The sequence below is a fragment of the Anguilla anguilla genome, chromosome 4, assembly GCF_013347855.1.
Source record: "Anguilla anguilla isolate fAngAng1 chromosome 4, fAngAng1.pri, whole genome shotgun sequence".
NCBI classification, from domain to species: domain Eukaryota; kingdom Metazoa; phylum Chordata; class Actinopteri; order Anguilliformes; family Anguillidae; genus Anguilla; species Anguilla anguilla.
In genome coordinates this window covers 43,054,219-43,077,285 of record NC_049204.1, presented here as the reverse complement: position 1 = coordinate 43,077,285, position 23,067 = coordinate 43,054,219, and the positions used below count along the sequence as shown (strand labels likewise).

The 23,067-nt window shown below is 39.0% G+C and overlaps 1 protein-coding gene and 1 pseudogene across 1 annotated transcript in view; both read left to right on the top strand.

The window, feature by feature from the left end:
* ptchd1 (patched domain containing 1) overlaps positions 1-23,067 on the top strand; it is a 55,627-nt gene that overhangs the window by 13,667 nt on the left and 18,893 nt on the right. The gene's annotated exons all lie outside the window — the stretch shown is intronic.
* Positions 17,942-19,910, top strand: LOC118226581 (annotated as a pseudogene).

The following is a 23,067-nucleotide window of genomic DNA, read 5'->3' as shown; positions in this document are numbered from 1 at the left end:
TAACTGGTGCTGCCGCCCCCCCTCCCCCTCCCGTCCCTCTCTCTCTGCCCATGTGACGTTACATAGAGGCTATGAGAACTCGACATGGAGCTGACTTTTCCCCCCCCGAATCTGAATAATAACGAGCAACTTCGGGTAGAAGAAATATCTGTTTCCATCGCATTATTCGTGCTTTCCCGAATACGGTATTCGGATTCGGATACATCCCTACTACACAGTGTCTCTAATCTCCACATACCAACACCCTTTATTTTCAACTAATTCCATTACTAAGACATTAGTCTACAAATGGGTCTGCATGATGGCACTCATAAAAGAAGGCTAGGCTTAATGGTACAAGCTGATGTCACATTTACCTAGAGCTACCACTCTCATCGTTGCCGTGGCGACCTGGGACTCCGGAGCATGAGTGTCGTGATGCCACTGAATGGCGCTGTACAACACAGCTTTTTTAAATTTATTTTTTTATACATTTTTTAAATTTATCCCACCACCACCCCCCTCTTCGGAGGACAACTTAAAAAAAAAAATTTTATTTATTTTTTTAAACAGAGTACATAGTTTACACATCATTATCTTTTACATTTGCACATTATCATTTATAATGAGTCCTCCTAAACAGAGCCCCCCACCCCAGGTCCCTGCCCACTTACCCAGTGATGTCCCTTCCCCTCACCCTATGTGTCGTACAAATATTCACCCCTATACCAACCCTCCACCCCCGTCTTTGCAGCACAACTTTATTATTATGATTTTCTATGGTTATTTAATTACTTTTTACTTGTAAATACTTTAGGCATATACATACCTACATACATACACACACTTACAGATACATATATACACACATATACTTCTTTTTTCTTTCTTTCCTTCTTTCCTTACCCCTCCTTTCCTATTCCCAGCCTTCTGCCACACTCAGTGCACCCCATCTCTCCTTATATACAAACAATCTACTATTTTGTTGTGCAATGTAGCACTCAATTGTGCTGTGATGTTTTACTAACAGTTTAAATCTCTCAATTCTTAAGGCCTCCCCAGATTTTGACCCAAAAATAAATATTTTCCCCAAAAGAATTATCATGTTGACTATTGTTTGGGTATGATTTCTTAGATCTCCCAACAGCACTGTGGGAAAGTCTAGTTGAAACTGACCATTATAGCCAGAAAACCAGCCCTGAACCCCCATCCAAAAAAGGCCCACAAAGGGACAATACCAAAATAAATGGCCCACTGACTCAGTCTCTTCTTGGCAGAATCTGCACAAGGGTGACTGTTCAATACCCCAAATATTGAGCATCTTTTTTGTAGCCAAAAACGTATACAATAATTTAAATAGAAAAAATCTTATGGAGGAGTCAATCGTTGTTTTATAAATCAGATTAAACACCTGTTGCCATGGAATTGGGAGATCTAACATATATTCCCAACTATCCAGAATCTTGTACGGGGTAGCTATCAAGGTTTTAGATCTTAAATAAAACTTATTAATTTCTCTATTTATACTTCTTTTTTTAACCAATTATAGTTTTTGATATGTGGCTGGCAGACTAATTCCTGGCCGTTTCCTTTTCTAATTTCTCTTTTCCATTGTTGTGGTAGGGCCGCAATAAGTTGATTGAATTTTTGTAATGGGCAGACATTTCCGTAAATGTTGATAAATTGTTTGTAAGTCATAATTTTACCTTCCTTATTCACAATATCATTTATGAAGATAATGCCGTTATCAAACACGTTTTTCCAAAAAATAAACTTTCTATCTATCACACTAGGTGGAGTGCGATACGCTGATGATCTGATCTCAATTTGTCTTCAATCAACACCTTTCTTACTTTTGGTACCATAGAAAAAGAAATAAGAAAATAGTCAATGCGACTCGCTTGATTTTGTCTCCTCCAAGTATATCTAGTTCTATCCGGATTTTTAAGTCTCCATATCCAGATCCATATATCCATAATATTTGAGATCTCTTTAAATGCATGTGGATGATAATTAGTAGAATGATTTCCTTTATGATCAGTTACAGTGTTTAGAACGGTATTGTAGTCCCCTACCATGATAAAGTGATCATTTGTAGTTTGTAAGCCCAGTATATTATTATAAATAGTCTCAAAGAAGTGTGGATCATCATTATTTGGACCATATAAGTTGATAAGACAGATCTGTTTACAACACAGCTTGGGAGTCCGGCATATGCAAGCTCTGCTCCATGAATTCATGCAACATGTAACATTCTCAGAATGTTAAGGACGCCTTTGCTGAAATGTGTGCGTTTACTAGAGGAGGTTCCCTTGTCGGTGATGCATTTTTTACATGATGCTGTCTAATAATAATTCAGCATTGTTACTCTCTAATGTCCTCTCAGCTCAGTGTGAGAGAAGCAGCAGCTTGTAGGGATGAGTCTTAACACAGTTTTTTTCAATTGCTAACAAGCATCGGTCAATACTGAAGTCACTTTTTCAAAACTCTTCATACAGTCTGCATTACCAACATGCATCTTGGCCAGTTAATCTCACTTCCAAAACTCACTCAAACTACCACTTCATACTTCATAAACACTTCATACATGTCTCAAAATAAGCTCATTCGACCATAACACTGGCAACAATTCTCACTCAGAAAGCATACATTGTCACTCATAACACACTGACCTAAAAAACACTAACAACAGGGAGCATTACATAAATGATGAACTTATATCTTTGAAGTTTAAATGATTTTTCACATAAATCAGTATTTCATTATAGAATAAGAATAACACCTTTTCACTTTATTGACTGTACTAAAGTATATGTAACAAGAATGAATCCGAAATGCAGCAATTTGCTTCAATATCCTTTATTTTTTCTATATCTTTGCATATAGTAATTTACTTGTGAAAAATAAAAAGTTGAAACAAAAAAAAAAACAATTTCCTGAAATTCCAGGGCTGCAATAATAATCACAAAAACACAACAACATGTATAGTATAATCACTCATACTGTACAGTACTGTGAGGGTTCTAGTTCTCCCTCTCTCCTGCTTTTGGCCACAAGTTCTCATCAACATCACATCTTATGTCTTCTCTGGCAATGCATCTTGGAAATTATCTTCTGGAATGTCTGATCCAACCCTGGCAGTCTTCAGGAGAAATGTCTCCACACCCCGCATTCATGGCATCCAGTAAGGACATCTGGTCATGTGGACGGTGGTCATACACCTTCCACCTCCACGCAGAGAAAAGTTCCTCTATGGGGTTTAAGAAGGGGGAGTATGGAGGCTGGAATAGTACTAACATCCTGGGATGTGCAGCAAACCAGTCGGTGACTGCAGCAGAGTGGTAGAATGCCACATTATCCCACACAACAACGAAGGTAGGGGAGTTTCCTGCCCTTCTCTCCTCCACTGGCAGAAGTCCATTATGCAGGTCATACAGAAAAGAAATGAGCCTCTCTGTATTGTAGGGGCCAATGAGTGGTTTGTGTAACAGCAAACCATCATTGGAAAGTGCCACACACATTGTGATGTTAGCTTTTATTGTAAATATTCTGCTAAGATTTTCAGTATATTTCAATATGGTTACTGCAGAAATGCACGAAATTTGCCATCATTCCTTTTTTGAATGTGTTTTTAACAGTTTTGAAAACAGTGTGTTAGCATTTGAAAAATGTGCTGCAAATATATAGTGTTTTGCAGGTGGTGGAGTATGAATGAGAAAAGAGTTCATGGATTTAGGAAAATGTGGTCATTGAATGCATTTTGTGTGAAAGTAATGAAAAATGATTCACAGCTTGGTCCACATAGACTTCTGTTCCGCTGACTGTGTGAAGAGTTTTGACAATGTGACTTCAGTTTTGACCAATGCATGTTAGCAATTGAAAAAAAACTGTAATATGCACCTCTGTTCTCTGGGCTCAGAGCAACTGTAGAAGTGTCATGAACATCAAAATGCATGAAAACAAGTTTCTGTACTGCGACCATCCCAGCCACGTGCAGAGAAAATGTACCTGAAGCAGTTCATTTTACGGCATTCCTTTGATGCCCTTTCATTGTTACTTCTCTTATTAACAGGCTGAAGGGTGGAGAACCTATATTGGGCCTTGCAGCTGCAGCACAGGGTACAGTGCTTTGTTCAGCTGTTCTTCAGCCAATGTGCAGTCATACAAACAACATAATATACCATAAGGCAGAGGTCCCCAACCCTGGTCTTGGAGTGCTGTGGGTCTGCCAGTTTTTTAATTTGACCTTGAAACCAGAAACCAATTCAGAATCAGGAAACCAGCTCTGTGATCAACTGCTTTAATTGGTCAATTAAGTGCTGAGTGACAGTCACTGAGGCTCTCAAGGGCAACAGCTGCACATCCTTAATGTAATCCACTTTGAATAAGTGCAGCCACCCAATAAATAAATTAATATGTTGGCTTCCCTGGAAAAGGTTTTGTGTTAAACACTTTCACAGTACTTTTAACAGAACAAAGTAACAAAAAGGGATATGTTAGAGGATGTATCACCTTTTTGTGTGTAATGGTGGTTTCTCATTGCTCATACTGCCCTCCACTGTTATGCAGTGCTGGTTTCTCATTGGTCATCCTACCCTCCACTGTAAAGCAGTCCTGGTTTCTCACTGCTCATCCTGCCTTCCTCTGTAATGCAGTGCTGGTTTCTTATTGATCATCCTGCATTCCTCTATAAAGCCATGCTGGTTTCTCATTGGTCATCCTGACCTCCACTGTAATGCAGTGCTGGTTTCTCAACGGTCATCCTACCTTCCTCTATAAAGCAGTGCTGGTTCCTCATTGGTCATCCTGTCCTCCTCTGTAAAGCAGTGCTGGTTTCTTCATTGGTCATCCTGCCCTCCACTGTAGTGCAGTACTGGTTTCTCATTGGTCAACCTGCCCTCCACTGGAAAGCAGTTCTGGGTTGTCATTGCCCAAACCGCCCTTCATTGTAAACTGTTGCTGGACAGAAGGTTGTCTGTTGTAAAACCTTTTGGAGTGTTTGATTCTGTGTGAGGCTTGAAGATATGTTGCCCCTTTTTGTTTGAGGCTCTCTCAAGCTGACTGGATGAGCCTTATGATATGCAATGGTCAGAATAATTCTGCAGCTAATGTTTGGACCCTGCAAGGCTTCTACAGTACTACAAAATAATATACAAAATGCCTATTTCAAGAAAACCAGGGCAGGGTTCCCACTCGTCCTGAAAAACCTTGAAAACCTGGAAATTTATCGACTAGTTTTCCAGTCATAGAAAACACCTGGAAAATGAGAAAATGTACAAAATGTCCTGGAAATATTTGTGAGAAAATGTCCTGGAAAACTGTAGGCTAGGCTATAAGTCAAGCTATTAAACAGTATATTTAGAGCTGAGATCGCGTATTTTTATGTATTTTTTCTGTATTTTTCTCCGCTTTTCTCATTTTTATTAGCTGCTGAGATTACACGGCAGCACAAAGTTTTGAATGGTTATGGTACTTGCACATTAACCCCTCCCCCTCGGTCCACCACCAGCTTTGGGCTACCATTGTCCATGTTTCATGTCTGTAAGTCTAAGTCATCAAAATTGTCCTTGAAAATCCTGGCAAATGATTTCCTAAAATGAGTGGGAACCCTGCAGGGGTTGAAAATCCAAATTCTTAAAGTTTTACTTATGCTTTTGTTCTGTCTCTGACAGAGTCAGGTTTTAATTTGAAATGGTATATGACAAAAGTTTCTTTCATCACTGTTTTGTCAGCAAGACAAAAAGAGAAGACTAATACTGTTTTTAGACCAGCGAGCAATATTTGGAAAACCCATTTTGATTGAATTTTTAATGCAGAGTGATCCTCAAGAGGTGATTTTAATCTATTTTGCTGTCAAAAATTGGAATATTTATAGTGAGACTCAGTGGAGGAAAGCTGTACTGGGTCCAGCCACTAGAGAGAAGAAATTGAGGCAACAGTGTTTTAGCACGCCTATGCTCTGTTGAGATCTCATGTCATCAGAGAAATCTCGAATCTTTGTATTCCCACTCATATGGAGTAATAGCAAGCCCAGTCTCTAGTTATGGAACTATATGCTATCCCCACCTGTAAGTTTGTTACTATCTGCATCTATGTTTGAGGCTATCCCCATGACCCCACCTATCTTTGTGTTTGAGGGTTAGCCTCATGACAGGAGATATCCAGTGTTGCCTTATAGTGAAAAAATATATAAGACCGGATCCCCAACCTCAATCCCTTCAAAGATAATTACAATTTTAATTAGGACATATAGAATATAACAGTCTGAAATAAAATATGTGAGTAGGAAGAGTAAAATCTCTCTGACTCTAGTGGACAAAATTAGCCTTTATCTGGTTAGAGTGGTGCTCATTTTTCATTTGTTGTCTTTTTTGTTGGCTTCCAATCCCACACTGTGTTCAGTGGGTTTGTGACTCACAAATGATATTAATGCTTGTGCTTATTGCTGGCGGGTTTATCATTTAGGGTGGGGGAGGGGGCTCCGCTATGTCTGCTTGATTGTGGGTAACTTGGCAACCCCAAGGCGAGAACCATCTGCTTTCCTCAAATACATCCTCACACCTTCTGTGTGTGTGTGTGTGTGTGTGTGTGTGCCTGTGAGAAAATGAGACAGGGAGAGAGAGGGAGAGATGTTGAGACACCTCTCCTTGAGCATGAGAGAATGCACAGAGCACAGTGTCATAAGGTTGATAAAACTTAGTTGAGTTATTAAATTAAAATTAATTTATTGTATTATTTCAAATTTAATTATTAGGGGCTCACCCTCAGATACCCTGTTAATGGCACAGCACTCTGAATACTGAACCCAGAATAACTGGAGATCACCCTTTATCAACCTCAACACTTAAAATTATTTAGAGGGAATTGACCCTCGGCACTTATGAATTCAAATGTCTTTATTTGACTTTGTTGGTGGATCATTCCATCAGCATGAGAGAGGAAACACAAACACACATATACAAAAATATAAGCTTTAATGACAAATAATAGTTTTTTTTTTAATTGAACAGATTTATTTCGAACATGTAACAAATAATAAGTAAGAAAACAAACACATACAAAAAAAAAGAATGACCGATAAAATGAACAGTATACATGTAAAGCAAATTCTCCATAAATAAATATTACATGTCTGAAAAGGAGTAGGAAGAAGTATACACTTATATGGTCCTACCCCTTTTCTTAAATGGTGAACTTCATGTTCATCATATATACACATAAATAATTACCTTTAAGTCCATCATATACAACTTAAATATTTACCTTAGTTTTTATCAAATATAACTTAAATAATTACCTTAATGTTTATCAGATTTACACATACATAATCATCGTGCAGGTGCCCATCCAGCATGTCCCAACAATCACATAGAAAAAAAACAACAACAACAAAAACATCATTAAACATCATTAACTAATGAGAGTCTCAGTCCTGAGAGAAACAACGCCCCTTCCTCATTCCACATCCCTGTACCTCTCAAAAATAATTTTTTTGTACATCTTCTTGAACTGGTTTATATTTATACTTTGCTTGAGTTCAACATCTAGACCATTCCACAAATTCACCCCACAAATTGAAATGCCCATACTCTTCAGAGTAGTACGAACACAATGTTTTTTTAGATTAAACTTTCCTATTAAGTTATAACCCCCCTCTCTCTCTGAGAACATTTTTTGTATGTTGCCAGGAAGTAAATTATTTCTTGCTTTGTACATTATTTGTGCAGTCTTAAATTCTATTAGATCCATGAACTTCAAAGCATGTGACTTTAAAAACAGTATGTTAGTGTGCTCACAAAATCCTACATTGTTTATTATCCTCATGGCTCTTTTTTTGTAGTATGCACAATGAGTGTATGGTACTTTTGTACGTGTTACCCCACACCTCCACACAGTAATTCAGATATGGTAATATAAGTGAACAATACAGAGTGTATAACGCTTTATGATCCAATATGTGCCTAGTTTTCCCCAGAACTGCAATGGTCCTTGCCAACTTTGCTCATACATATTTTATGTGAGGTTTCCAGCAGAGTTTCTGGTCTAATATCACACCCAGAAATTTATTTTCATAAACTCTTTCAATATTAATATTGTCTATCATCACTTGTATGTGAGTGTTTATTTTACAATTTCCAAACAGCATAAGCTTGGTTTTGTTCAAATTTAATGATAATTTGTTTATGTCAAACCACCATTTTAATTTACTTATTTCAGTCGTAACCACCTCCAAAAGCTGCAGCAAATTCTCCCCAGAACAAAAAATATTGGTGTCGTCCGCAAATAAAACAAATTTCAATATCTTTGATATCCTACAAATGTCATTTATGTACAAAAGGAACAGTTTTGGGCCTAATACAGACCCATGTGGGACTTCATAAGTAATATCCATACATGTTGATTTATACTCACCTATCTGTACAAATTGCTGCCTGTTTCCCATATAGTTTTTCAACCAATTCAGCACAACCCCTCAAATACCACACCTTTCCATTTTGTTGAGTAATATGTCATGATCAATGGTATCAAATGCTTTTTTTAGATCTATAAATACTCCCACTGCATACTTCTTTTTATCTATACAATTAGTTATTTCTTCTATTAACTCAGTTAGTGCCAAAGATGTTGATCTGTTTGTTCTAAATCCACACTGACTGTCAGTCAACAATTCATGCTTCTCAATGACGTTGTCTAACCTCTCAATGAAGAGTTTTTCCAACACCTTGAGAACTGTGAAAGTAAAGACAGGCCTGTAAGTAGTAAAGTGATGTTTATCCTCAGCTTTATATAATGGGATAACTTTAGCAATTTTCATTTTACTTGGAAATGTACCCGTTTGGAAGGACAAGTTACAAATGTAGGTTAGTGGTTTTACAATACCATCAATGACGTTCTTGACTATTGTCATATCAATTTCATTCCAGTCAGTAGACGTTTTATTCTTACACTTACTAACAATATCTATGATTTACTTCTCTTCCACTGCTCTAAGACAAATTGAGCTCGGATTTCTATCCCGATAATCATCAACAACCTCCCCCTCTGTTGTCTCTGGGTCATTGATTGCTTCTGCCAATTTTGGTCCAACACTTTAAAATTAAATTTAAAATTAAATACAAAAGAATTACCATTAACAACATAATTCATATTATTTATGGTCTTATCATTATCAATAAAGTACTGCGGGTAACTTGAGTTTCTTGATCCATTTCTAATAATTCTGTTTAAGACATTCCATATGCCCTTAATGCTGTTTTTGTTATCCTCTAATGTTTTATTGTAATAATCCTTCTTCCTCATAATAGTAGTTAAGTCATTTTTATATTTTTTATGTTTATTTTCTGCATCTATGGTTCTATACTTTATGAATTCTCTATATAGGGTATTTCTTTTTACAGGCATTTTGTAGCCCCTTTGTGATCCACGGACTATCTGTATAGTTTTGTTTTCTGCTGCATTTTTTTATTGGACAATTTTTGTCATACAGCGATTCGAATAATTTTAAAAATGTTTCATATGCTTTGTCAATATCATCTTCATATATTATTCTCCAGTTTTGTGATAGTAATTCACTTCTAAATGCATTCATGGCTTCTTCTGTTCTCACTCCTTTGTATTTAACGTTATTGGCATCCTTATCCTTCTTATAATTACAGTCATAGACTACAAAAACTGGTAAATGATCACTGATGTAATTAATTAGTAGCTCGCTCACTGTATTGTCCTCCATAACATTTGTAACTATATTATCTATTAGAGTGGCACAGTATGATGTTATTCTACTTGGTTTAGTGATCATTGGATATAAACTCATACTATACATAGCATCAACAAACTCGTCAGTCATTTTGTGCTTATTACGATTGAACAAATCTATATTGAAATCCCCACAAATAAACATTCTGATTTGTTTTGGCAAACATTCCCTCCATACTATCCTTAAATATTTCAATGTTAGATCCCGGTGCTCTATATACACAGCTAACAATTACATTTTTCTTTTTTTCCATGCAGATTTCTATGGTGATACATTCCAGCACATCATCAATAGTGGTTGTCATACTGTCCACTACCTTATAATTGAAGCTGTTATCCATATACAGAGCCACACCCCCTCCTATATTGTTCTTCCTGTTCATATAAGTCAATTCGTATCCATTCAACTGTAAATCCACACCCTTCTCAGATCAGAGCCAAGTCTCAGATATAGCTATAACATTGAATGGTTTCTTAAATTGGCATAAATATTCTTTGATGTTTTGAAAATTTGCATATAGACTTCTGCTGTTAAAGTGAATAATTTTGACATTCCTTGATCTGACTTGACCTTCATGTTGAATTGATCATCTGTGTAGTAACTGCAATTGTTGTTTAGACTGTTGAAGAAATTATTCTCAGGGTCAATATTTTGTTTTAATTCATACATATTATGTTCAGTGCATTTTAAAGTTTTGAGATACCAACCATCACAGTTTTCATATAGGTCTTCCAGCCCTCTGCAGCTGAAGAGATTCACTTGATCTCTTCATCATCAGCATTGTTAAATGGAAAAATTATATTGCCATCTTTGCAAAGCTCATTTTCTGCTGTTTTACAATTTAAACAATCCATTCCATTACAAGACTCCGTCATAATCCCAGACCACAGTCAGCATCATCCTCACGTTCCATGCTCTTAGCGAGCTGTCCTTATTACCAGAGGTGGGTAACCCGGCTTCAAAGAGTAAAAAGACTGACCATGTATTTGCTCCACCACCATGCACTAAACCAGCTGATTACAATAATTAGTTCTCCTATCATGCTGAAGAGTTATGCTAATTAGAATCAGCTGGTTTAGTGCATGGTGGTGGAGCAAATACATGGTCAGTCTTTTTACTCTTTGAAGCCGGGTTACCCACCTCTGCTTATTACCAAAGTTAAAGTAACCACTCATTTTAAATGAGTAACGTTAACGTTCGGCTAGTTCATTACCTTGTTGCGCTGCTCTCCCAGGAGTTTGCCTCACTGGTACTTGTCCAGTTCTGCAATCTCCCTGATGACCTGCACTTTTGCCTCCTCAGGTGACCCTTGCAGTTTTCTGTCCACATTGATTGAATCTTGTTCTGTTTTCTTAGGAAGCGTACCCGTCTAGCAATGTCAGCCTTCTTTGTCAGGTGTTCGTTCACATATACGTTGGATCCCTTCAGCTTACTCCCCTGTCTAAGCAGTGCGCTTTTTTGTTTTCTATTCACAAAGCGAATTATTATGGCAGGGTTTTCGCTTTTGTCTTTTCTCGGTAGAATATGACATCCCTCGATATCCTTGCTGTCCATGGGCATGCCCTTGCTGTCAAAGAAAGCGATCACCTGTTGCTCAAGGGAGTGTAGTTCACACTCGGGTGGTTCCCCACTAGCAACCGCAGTAGCCCTCGCAAATGACCGGTGCCGGGTCTCCAGCCCGCTGATAATTAGGTTGTTCATCCGGGAGTACTGTTGCAGGTCTGCTACTCGATATTCCAAGAGGGTAATCCTCTTATCCTTCTCGCTGTTTTGTCTTTTCAGTTCCTTGACCTCTCCCATCAAATCCATTATCATTTTCTGTTGTTTAGAGATAGTTGCAATCTCTTCCGACATAAAGTTGAGCGATTTCTTTATGTCCTCGACTTCCTCGTCCGTAATTGCACAACTTTTCTTAGGCGCCATTTTGTCAATCCTGCAGTAACAATAATTTCTATTTATTTTAACAACAATAAATTCTATTTATTTTAACAACAACGCAGAGTATTCTTTCAACTCCGGCTTGCCGCCATAGTATTTCGAAACGGAACAGCTGATTGTTTTTGGAAGTTAAGCAGTTTGGTTGTAATATGGGATAGGATACTGGCACTGTATAGCACAATACAATTCTGTACATATAATGGAGAATGTAGTGACGAGTCAGACGTTACAGTATTAGTATTATGGTTCATAAGTGAAACGCTCTCTCAACAAGATTGCTGGGTATCGCTACACAGAATCTCATTATGAACTAATACCATTTTACACACGTAGCCTATAATTAGTATGAAACAGACAACAATCAGTTACACTGGACTCATAACACAAAGTTATTTAACCATACAATTAGGTTTACAGTCTAGCCGCTATCTTGCTATTGCTGGCATCCGTACGGATGTACGCATAAATAGCTAACGGTAGGTTAAACTTCAAATTATGGCGTTACTTACAAGTCGGAGTGTGGAGAGGAGAGGAAGAGAGTAAAGAGGGAGGAGAAAGTGATCGCTGAGACCCAGCTGAGGCAGCATGCACGAAGTTTCAAAGCTGGAAAATGCAACTTGGGAGAGGCCAGCTTGATATGCAACACCGGACTCTCAACACGAGCCCGTCAGTACTTCAAGGCATAGACACACGGTTCCAAAGCGGTGTCCAATGGCACGACGATCCAGGGTTATTCGGTGGGGACACCGAAGCTAGGATAGCTTCCTAAAAATCAACGTGAGCCACGGCTCAGATACGGAGGAAAAAGGAAAAATTTGAAAAAGGAAAAAAGAAGAGTGTCGGCCTCGGTCGTCATTGACTTAAAAACCTGGCCTGGTGATAGAGGTCTGGGATCGTATTCACAAAACATCTTAAGGCTAAAAGTAGCTCCCAACTTGCTGATTTAGGAGAAACTCCTTAAAAATAATGGGCATGTTAGTCCTAATTTTAGGACTCCAAAATTTTTGGTCTAAGAGTATTTCACAAAGCGTTTTAGCGCTAAAACCAGCTCCTAAATCTGTGAAAAGTTGGAGGTAGTCAAGATTTTTATTTATTTATTAAGGGTCCAAGCAGCGAAGCTGGTGGAACCCTATTGTATCTGTTAGGATTATTATTATTATTATTATTAGGGGTCCAAGCAGCGAAGCTGGTGGAACCCTATTGTATCTGTTCGGATTATTATTATTATTATTATTATTATTATTATTCTCCGCTAAAAGTGTCTGAGGCTCAGCAACCATAAGTCCTAGAGCAACCAAATTTGGCAGGTGGGTTTCTATGGCCCCCCACTACTCAGGCACTAAAAATCACCTATGTCGGCCAGATGGCGGCGCTATAACAAAGGGTCATGTTTAAAAGGTCATAACTCCCACACCGTAAGTCAGATCAACACAAAACTTCATCGACTGGTGCACTACAACTTTGCCATTGGGACCACCTATGTCCGCCATATGGTTTGCCCATCATTTGGACTTTTTCATTAGGTGGGGTGGGGAAGAGCTGGAGCTCCAAATCTAAGTGCTACGACATCTAGTAAACTTCTTTACGGCAAGCGACATCCATGGCGACGCAAGTAATCCGACACCGTAGGTCTAGTTTTTAGCAGTGAGGGGACGGTCTGACCGTCGGGGAAGGAATGGAAGACAGTGCCACCCAGAGTGCATGCTAGGCTACCAAGAGTTTCTTAGTAAAAGCTTTTTGAGAGGATGTATAATTACTTTTCTTGAGCCTGCATCCATTTGAAGACAGTATCGTGAGTTCGTTTAGTCTTTGAATCTGTCATTATGCTGAGAAATAGCTAAACCATTTTATTTATAGGTTCTGAGTTTCTGTGCAAACGCGCGAAAACACGCTGGTATAATGAAACAATGACGGTAGCCTAATACATATATCGTCCGCTTCGTTCCCGTGCTAGCATAACATAACGACCTACAGCTGCAGTTTCTCGCTGGAATTACTAATATTGAATATAAACAAATCCATCATTATGCTGAGAGAAATCGTATTCTCAATTTAATCTCTAAATTGACTGTAAGCTTAAGGTTGTAACTTGGTAGTTGTTTCGGTGGTGACTTAGTCTTAACTCGTCTTAACTATTGCTTGTATTTTTGCATAGACTGCGTTGTTGCTGTTCTTGTTTGTGTTAGTGTTAATCAGTTTAACCTACAGGGTCCAAGTTGAACTATGCGGTTGTTCCCTGCACTTGGAACGGCACTTCTCTCTAGGGTTTTCGACACACTTGTTTCTGATTATGATTATACACTTTGTTGTACGTCGCTCTGGATAAGAGCGTCTGGCAAATGCCTGTAATGTAATGTAATATTCCGTAGCAACAAGATAAACCCGACATTAGCCCTAAAATATGCCAATACAGCAGTGAAAACGCTGCTTACTGAATAACGAAATAAACGAGACAAAGTTTAAAAAAAAAAAATTATACCATGTCATTCCACAGTCAATATCTGGGACTAAACATTGAATAAATATACAATCTTACCATCGGTTTTACACGTAGAGATGTCCCTTTTGCGACTGAGTGGTCATATATTGTCTTGGATAATCCGTTTGTGAAATGTCGGCTACCTTCAAAAATAGCTGTGCGTAATACCACACCTGTTGCTTACGGCGTTGTTGCCCTTTTTAGTACAATTTGGCTTGATTGACAATTCATTTATTCAGTAGGTGAGAGTATAAGCTTTCTAACGATGTATAACATGTCTGATTTTGCTTTTGGAATAGCGTTTTATAGGTCAGCGTAACCAAAATTTTTCTTATCTGCCAATGTCTAAATAAATAAAACGGTAGGCTACTTTGCGCGCAGCACGCAGATCGCGAGTTGATATTACGTCTTTTTTTCCCGTTTTTTCTCAATGTCGTATTTATTATTTGAAATGTGTATTTATGTGTTATTATTCTATCTGTCTCTGTGGCGCTCTGAAATGTGCATTCTCTGCTAAGCTGAGCAATGGATTGGAATATGTCTGACGTAGTGTTGCACGGTATACCAAAACTTCAGCACTTTATCGATACTTAAAAAAAAAAAAAAAAAAGAAACGGTTCGGTATTCGAATATTTCGACATTCGGTAGTTTTGAGTCAAATGTAAAAGCCAGGGAAAATTGTCTCCCGCATTACTGATTGACAGGATGAAAAGTGTAATTTGTCAGAATCTTCGCTGGATGGCAGTAGCAACTAAGGTTGCCAAGTGAGGTGACTTGCGCTTGTGCACTCAGCTCCTTGATACAGCGCAAGCTTTGACTCAGTTCACTTCAGTAGCAAAAGGTGTTCCAATTTATAGATAGATGCTGTATTGTTATTAAAATATGCTGTTTTTAAATCTATTTAAAGGTGAAAGACCTGTTTTAATGATTATTTAGTTTACAACTGTTTAATTTTTGAAATATATTTAACATATTTTTCTATTGTTCAGTGTTGTAACACTATAGGCCTATGCATATTAATATGTTGACTTAAAGCTTGTTAATGAACCAGGTTGTTAATAAACCATGAATTCGAAAATGAGGTCAACCCTTGTGGACATTACGTTTCTGATCTATTAAAGTAATTTCAGTATCGTTAGGTACCGAGTATCGAATTAGCATCGTTTAAGTTTCAAGTATCATTTCAGTATTGAGTATCGTAATACTAAACCTGGTATCAGTATCAAAGTCAAAATTTTGGTATCTTGACAACACTAGTGTGACACCTTTTTTAGTTGTGGCGCAGAAACACTGCAGCTGTACATACATGCCGGACCATCTAAGTGTTACGACATGCCATCTAAGTGTTACGACATAGTAAAGGCCTTTACGGGAAGCGGCCAGGACATATCCATGGCGACGTAACTAAGTCATCCGACAGCGTCTCTTAGCACAAAATTGGCCATAAGTCATCAATATTTTATACGATCATCATGATATTCAGTAGATATGTTGGGTGAAGGTATATGATCATGAGGACAAAACCATTTTAAAATCGCTCCATAGGGGGCGCGATGGTGCCAATGCTTGTACCCCTGCCAACGCCGCTTGCGGCTTTAATTAATTAATTAATTTATTTATTTATTTATTTTAACCTTTATTTACCCAGGGTAGGTTCACTGAGCACGGATGCTCTTTTGCAGGAACGCCCTGCTTCACACTCATATACATTCACACCTGGGAGCTTCCTAACACAGCCGGGTGGCCCTATACACTCACTACGCAAGTTGCATAGCGCCCCGCAAACTACGCAAGGGCCCCACCTATCAGGGGGTATCAATGTTACAACAATGGTACAACTTAGATGAGATGATGACGCAGAACTATCCTTCTGGTCACGAAAAGAGAAAAAAAAAAACACCATGAGAGTGAATTGCGGGAACAGCAATCAGGTAAACTTGTATTCTCTCCTCTCCAAGTTTGATGTCAGCAAATAACAGTAACGTTAAGTTGATGTGCTAGCTTGCAGTGCATCTCTCTCTAGTATATCTGTCTTGCTAACCTAGCTGGGCCGTGCATCTGGTCTGTCTGTGTCTTGCTTGCTTACCAGCCACTTCCAGTGTTCTGTGACTTTGTGCCTGACAAAAGTGAGAGTGAAATACGTAAAGGAATAAACCACGATGGGCTGTCCCGTATTATTTTACCGTTGTCAAGCAAAACTCTCGTTGGTAGTTTATTTGGACCGTTGTTAAGCAAAAACCTCTAGTTGTTAATTCTATGAAAACAATTCCATCGAGAAAAATATTTCCTTCTCGTTTTATACCATATCATTTTTTGTCATTTTTTGCATTACATTATTTAAGAAAACTGCATGAAACCGGGTTTGAATGCCAGCTATCTTTAGGTTCACCGTCACTTGTCAGTGTTGTCACCTAGACTATATTAAAATTCTGGGTTTTAGGTCAGAATGGTCTCACGGCATGATTGTTATCCCGGCTAGCTAGCTAACTATTGAATTGTATTCAAAAGAGCGGTTAAGATAAACGCAATCGTTACAAAGATACGGATGAAAATGCGTCCCGTAGCCATGACTTAAATACGGAATGCCTATATTCTACTGTCAAAGTAAGGGACGATTCCGTATTTTGCGATATGGTTGGCATTCCTAAATGAAGCCAGTAACTAGAACCGTGATTCAACGCTGCCATCAGTTGCGAAATTGGAGAGGATAACAAAAGGTGTCCCTTTATAATTAATTAATCATGGCCTGAAGTGAGCTATTGCTTTTATAAAACGGTCAACGGTATGGCAATATGAAAGTAATAAACACACTCCAATTTAAATAGTTTTAAAACATTTTTTTTTCCTCAGACGCGGAGTGATACTGAATTGTGCAAAGGAATTAGACGTCATAGCCGTGGTGGTTAATATACCACGGCTATGAAACCAATCAGATTGCTTAATTTGAGCTACCCGTTTTATAATGCTTAATTATTACATCTGATAAACGCCAACAGGCAACTGTGTTTATAAACTGCAGCTCAGAAAAGATAACCGCGTCGCACGTGAACATGCGTTCATATGCGCATGCACGAAATGAAACTCGCGCTTTCCAGCAGCAACCTCTGTGGAGTCCAGTCCAGACAATATATGAGCGTGATGGCACTCCTCATAGGTGCACATAATTTTAAAACAAGACAATGATTATCTAGTCTCTCAGTAAAGGTTTAGATCTGGACTAATGTAAGATGGAAAGCAATGGATTGACATTGACTAATCAAATATTCTTATTCTTAGAACAACAGATAGAGCAAACTGTTTTAAAGGAGGGAGGACTGTAGCGTCAGGTGTGACTGTGTGGCAATGTGAAATGGTTTACATGGCTCACGGGTCAGGTAGGAGGGCCCCTTAGCAGAATTTTGCTTAGGGCCCCAGCGAGGTCAGGACTGGCTCTGCTGCCCAGTACACCCACAATCCTCTATTGTTGGCCACTGAGCAGCTCCACTGGAGGGAGAGTACATTTTTTAGCCAATTAAATCAGGGTCACCCTGATTTAAGGTGGCAAGTTTTTGTGAGAGCCAGATCTGGGATTTTAGCCAGGACACTGGGGAACCCCCTCCTCTTTGCGAATAGTGTCATGGGATCTTGATTGACCACAGTGAGTCAGGACCTCGGTCTAACGTCTCATCCGAAAGACGGCATCTCCTACAGCACAGTGTCCCCGTCCCTGCACTGGGGCATTGGGGTTTATTTGACCAGAGGGAATATTTCCCCCTGCTGGCCCACCAACACCAACACCACTTCCAGCAGCAACTCAGTATTCCCTGGTGGTCTCCCTTCCAAGTACTAACCAAGCCCACACCTGCTTAGCTTCAGCCAGTCAGCAGGAGCAGAGTGTGTGGTGGTATGGCTGCTGGCATAACGAGGACTCCAAAATCACTAAGACCAAATCACAAACAATACGAAAATGGCTGCTGCCGGCAATCCGCCTCGTAATCGTGTCAACATTTAGAAGCATTTAATGATACTGAGCTTTTAAAAAGGTATCGCCTTAATCGTGAGGGTATTATGATAACAGTAGAGCTAGTCAGGGATGCAGTCACTTCACTAACAAACATAAACAACCAAATGACACCGGACATCAAGGTTCTGACAAGTCTACGCTACTTGGCCACAGGGAAAATGCAGCTATGCAGCGCAGACGAACTAGGTATATCTCAGTCATCTGTCAGTAGAATATTACATCAAACAATAAATGCCCTCTCCAGACCCCACATCATCCAACAATTCATACGGTTTCCTCGTGATGTCCGCCAACTATAAAGAAACAAAGCCCACTTCATGGCCATAGCTGGACTACCCGGTGTAGTTGGTGCTATAGATGGGACACATGACCAAATTATTGCACCATCACAAGATGAACACACATTTGTCAACAGAAAAAAAAATCATAGCATCAACATACAGGTGGTTTTTGATGCCAACTACAATATTCTTGACATTTGCACCAAGTGGCCAGGCTCAACACATGACTCCCGGATCCTACAGGAGAGTGGCCTGAGGCTGCTGTTTGAGAGGCATCATGTCCCAGCTGGATGTCACTTGTTGGGGGACAGAGGCTATCCCTGCAGATGTGGCTCCTCACGCCTTACATCCACCCACACCCGGGACCTCAGTTCAATTACAACAGGTAAGCTCACAAAATAACCATGTAGTATAAAAAGCCTTTTAAAAAATGTTGCATATAGAAAAAATTGCCTGTATTGAACCTTTCAATATGTATTCACAGTCTCACTCAAGTTGTTATATGTTTTAGAGCCCACAAGAAAACTCGCAGTGTTGTGGAAAGGGGCATTGGGCAGATGAAATGTCATTTTCATGCGCTACATGGGGAAATCTGGCTAACTCCAGAGAAAGCAAGCAGGATCACCACTGTCTGTGCCATTCTGCACAACCTGTGCCAGCAACGCAATATCCCACCGCCAGAGGGGTATGAAGATGATGATGATGATGATGATAATGCTGTTGACGATGACGACAATGTTGCTGCCGCTGATGATGATGAAGGCGGAGTGGCTGTTCACGTACGACATGGACTGGCATGGGACAGGGACCACTTCACCAATACACACTTTGGGTAAACCATCACAACAACAATATCCTGCTGATAAGAGCAGAGAGTAATGTCAGTTTGAATTTTCAGTTTGAATAGTGCAGTTTGATTACATTGACCTTGGCTTACCAAGCCATAATAAGTATTTCAATTACAATTATTGTAGCTTTACCTTGCATCTGCACAAATCAGTCAAAACACAAGTTGTTGTAATGTAATGTATTTATTCAAGAGATTCTTCTGAGAATAGTACTCCTCCTGTAGGTGAAGGAGCCTCTCCTGTGCGTCGAGGAGCCTATGATTTTTCTTTAATAAACTAATTTTGAGCTCCAATTTCTGTTCCAACAGAGATGCTGATGGAGCAGGACCACCATCAGCTGCTGCAGGACTGACAGGAGCAGGGACCGGAGAGAGGGTGGCAGGAGTCAGGGGGGCAAGAAGAAGGGGGGCAGGAGGGAGGGGGACAGGAGCATCGCCATGATTGGCAACAGAACTGTTGGCCCTAAAAGAGAGAGAGAGTTTTGGTAACATATTTTGTCTAGCATATGTATCTTTGTGAGGCATTTACAAAATTATTATTATTATTATCATTATTATTATTTTGAAAGTCATTGTAATTATGTAATTCTTTGACTTGTGATTAAACATGAGAATCATTAATGATTGTGTTTGTGTCCCAGCTGTGAATAATTATATGAAGCAAACCTTCAATTAGAAAAACTTACCCATCAAGTTCATTCAGCAATTGCATTGCAGGGTCAATGCTCCCCTCCAGCCCCGTTATGCTGGTGTCTGAGTGCCCAAGGACACTGTACGCCACTGAGGCAATAGGCGATAGAGCCTGCTGAGCGTCCTCCTAATAAATGCAATTCATATTTTGAGTTAAAGATTACATGTTAATATAATCTGCAATGACATGTATAGCGAGGTTCATTTATGCATAAATACATTTATGTTCATTTTTGTATAGGCTAAATACATTGAATGATAGAGAATAAAACATTGTGGTGTAGTGTAGTTGAAAATAATTGGCCTACTGTTACCTGTGGCAGTTGTTTGTCTCTTGAATTCTACAATCTCTGCCCTTACCTGAAACTGCAAAGAATACCAGCACTTTTCACAGTCATCGGTGGTTATGGACAGAAGTGGGAAAGCCGCATTTATTTGCAAACATATATTTTCTCACTTCTTTTTTGGTTTTTGAAGTTGTCCCAACTCCAGATTTTCCTTTAATAATCTTCCTTTCATGCACAAGTTGGGCAAGAAGGAAAAGCTGTTCTTGTGTCCAGTTTCGTTTTCGTTTGCAGTGCAATGTAGCGTCACACGTCTTCTTATTATCAGCCATGGTTATTCTAGATAATTAAAAGGCTGCTTATATGCATATCCGCTATGCACCAAAGGTTTGGAACAAACTCCCATTACAAATAAGACAAGCAACCTCTGTTGATAGTTTTAAGAAACAGCTCAAAACCCATTTTTATGATCTTGCTTTCAATTAATTTCACCTTTTTATTTTAACACCATTGTTATTATTTTATATTTCTTTTCTATTTCTTATACTTGTTTCCAATTTCTTATACTTGTTTTATGCTTTTTATATCTTAGGATTGTTTTTATCATCAATTTATTTTATTACTATTATTTTATTTTATTAATTTCATTTTTATTAGTATTATTTTTTTCTTGATTATTTTTTTTATTTTATTTGTAATTTACTTCATTTCTGCTATTATCATTATCAATTTATTTTATTACTATTTTTATCTTATCTTAATACCTGTGGTACTGATTTCTGTTGTTTCTCTTGTAAAGCACTTTCAGCTGAATTTTTTTTATATGAAAGGTGCTATATAAATAAAGTTTATTATTATTATTATTATTATTATTGCCCTATCAGCCCATCACTGTGGGTATAGTAAGTAAGCTTATTCATGAAACATGACATCATCCATAGCAATGAGGTCAACCCCGCCCTTTCTCTTAGCTTAAGATTTCTCCCCAGTCCGTAGTAAAAGTTGGTCTCAGCAGCTTTGTGAATAGGTTTTAAGAGGAAACTCTTAGCTAGAAACTTTTACTGCTATTTGGAAGACCTCTTAGTGGTAAGATAAAATGTTTTGTGAATACGGGCCCTGAACTGTCATTGGCTGTTTGGAGGGCACACCTTCATATCACGTATGCCTTTCCCATTGTGGGGCTTCAATAGCTTTGGTAAATATTTATTCAATTTTGATCTAGTTGGATAATTATTTAGCAATACAAGAAAGGTGGATATACTTTGTACCCCGACCTTCGTTGTGAGTATTAAAATATACCCATACTAAACATGATTACGTTTGGTTCAGGTTAAGAGAAGATGAATAATTATTTCTAAGTCATGCAGGCTAGGGAACTCAGAAACACAATACTCTAATATTCTAATAGCCTGCACTCACTTTGATTTTTTCAGACCTGTTGGATATTGAATTGTATTTGCTAATTATTGTATTAGACTTTCTTCCATTCGCTGGTGTGAATGGAGCGGCCTTGAAATACTGAGGGTACCTGCTATTCACCGGGGGTGCTCTATAGGGATACGCAGCAGTTATCTAGGCACTGAGTTGGCACAGTCCAAAGATATCACACCGTGGGGGGTTCACACCGCGAGTGTGGTTAACAGCGAATGAACATTCGTTACTATGCCTCCACAACATGCAAGGAAGTTGTTAATCCCTCCCCAGTGTCATCTATAGCTTTGAACTTAGAATTATGAGTATCTGGCATGAGGGGTTTGGCGATCCTGAAGGGAAGTGGAAGATAGTGTTGGAATGTTGAAAGTAACAGACACAGGCTCATTTGGGAGCTCATGCAGAAATAAAGCATTTGAGCTTTCCGGGAGAGGACTGCGGAGAAACAACTTACAACTGCCCTATAACAGTATTCCACAACTTTATAAATATCACTCAGATTTTATCTGCGGCAGAGACACCAGAACTGGGTAAGCCAATCAGCAGTGCTGGGACCATTTAGTCAACACACACGCACAAACACACACACACACATGCAAACAAGCACACATACACAAACAAATGTACACATGTAAACACACACACACACACACACACATGCAAGCATGCACATATGCATACTCGCCCACACACATTAACGAACATGCAGACACATGCTCAGAATTGCTCTTTTTCCAGCTATGAGGAAGTTTAGCTGAGCAAGTTTTCTGCTCTAGGCTATTTATAAGGACAGGGCATGTTGTGAGCTGTGGCTACATTTTCGCTTCCATTTTAAAACATGATCAACTCCACTGTACCTAACCTAAAAAGGGGCATTACCCAGTTATTCCAGCATTAGACAGCTGGGTGGGGTTTGATTCTGAGACTTCAGGGGAAACTGGGCCTGTCCATCAAATCAATTTTAGATGATAAGTGGCTGGTATGGCTGGCCAGGATGTGTACTCAAAGGACAAATCATCATGCTCCTATTTTTCATGAGCTCTCTCTTCCTTCCAGCAGAAGCAGGCCTTAGCCATTATAATCGATAAGAAATGTGGACAAAAAAACTGGCAGTTTTCTGAGTGGCCCTGTGCATCTCCCCACTGTTTTTAAAGGGGGAAGGGGGGTTATGAAGAGAGAGGTGCCTTGGCAGTCCATGCCAATAGCATCACTACGAAGCACCACTTTCATTTATGCCTGGAGTGCATCGCTGACAGTATAGACTCCTGATCGCTAGCTCTCTCTCACCAATGTCTGCTCAATTGATATGAAACAAGGACCTGTGTTATATCAGGAATATTTTAAACAGGTTTTGTTAAACATGATGCAAAGCTGAGTG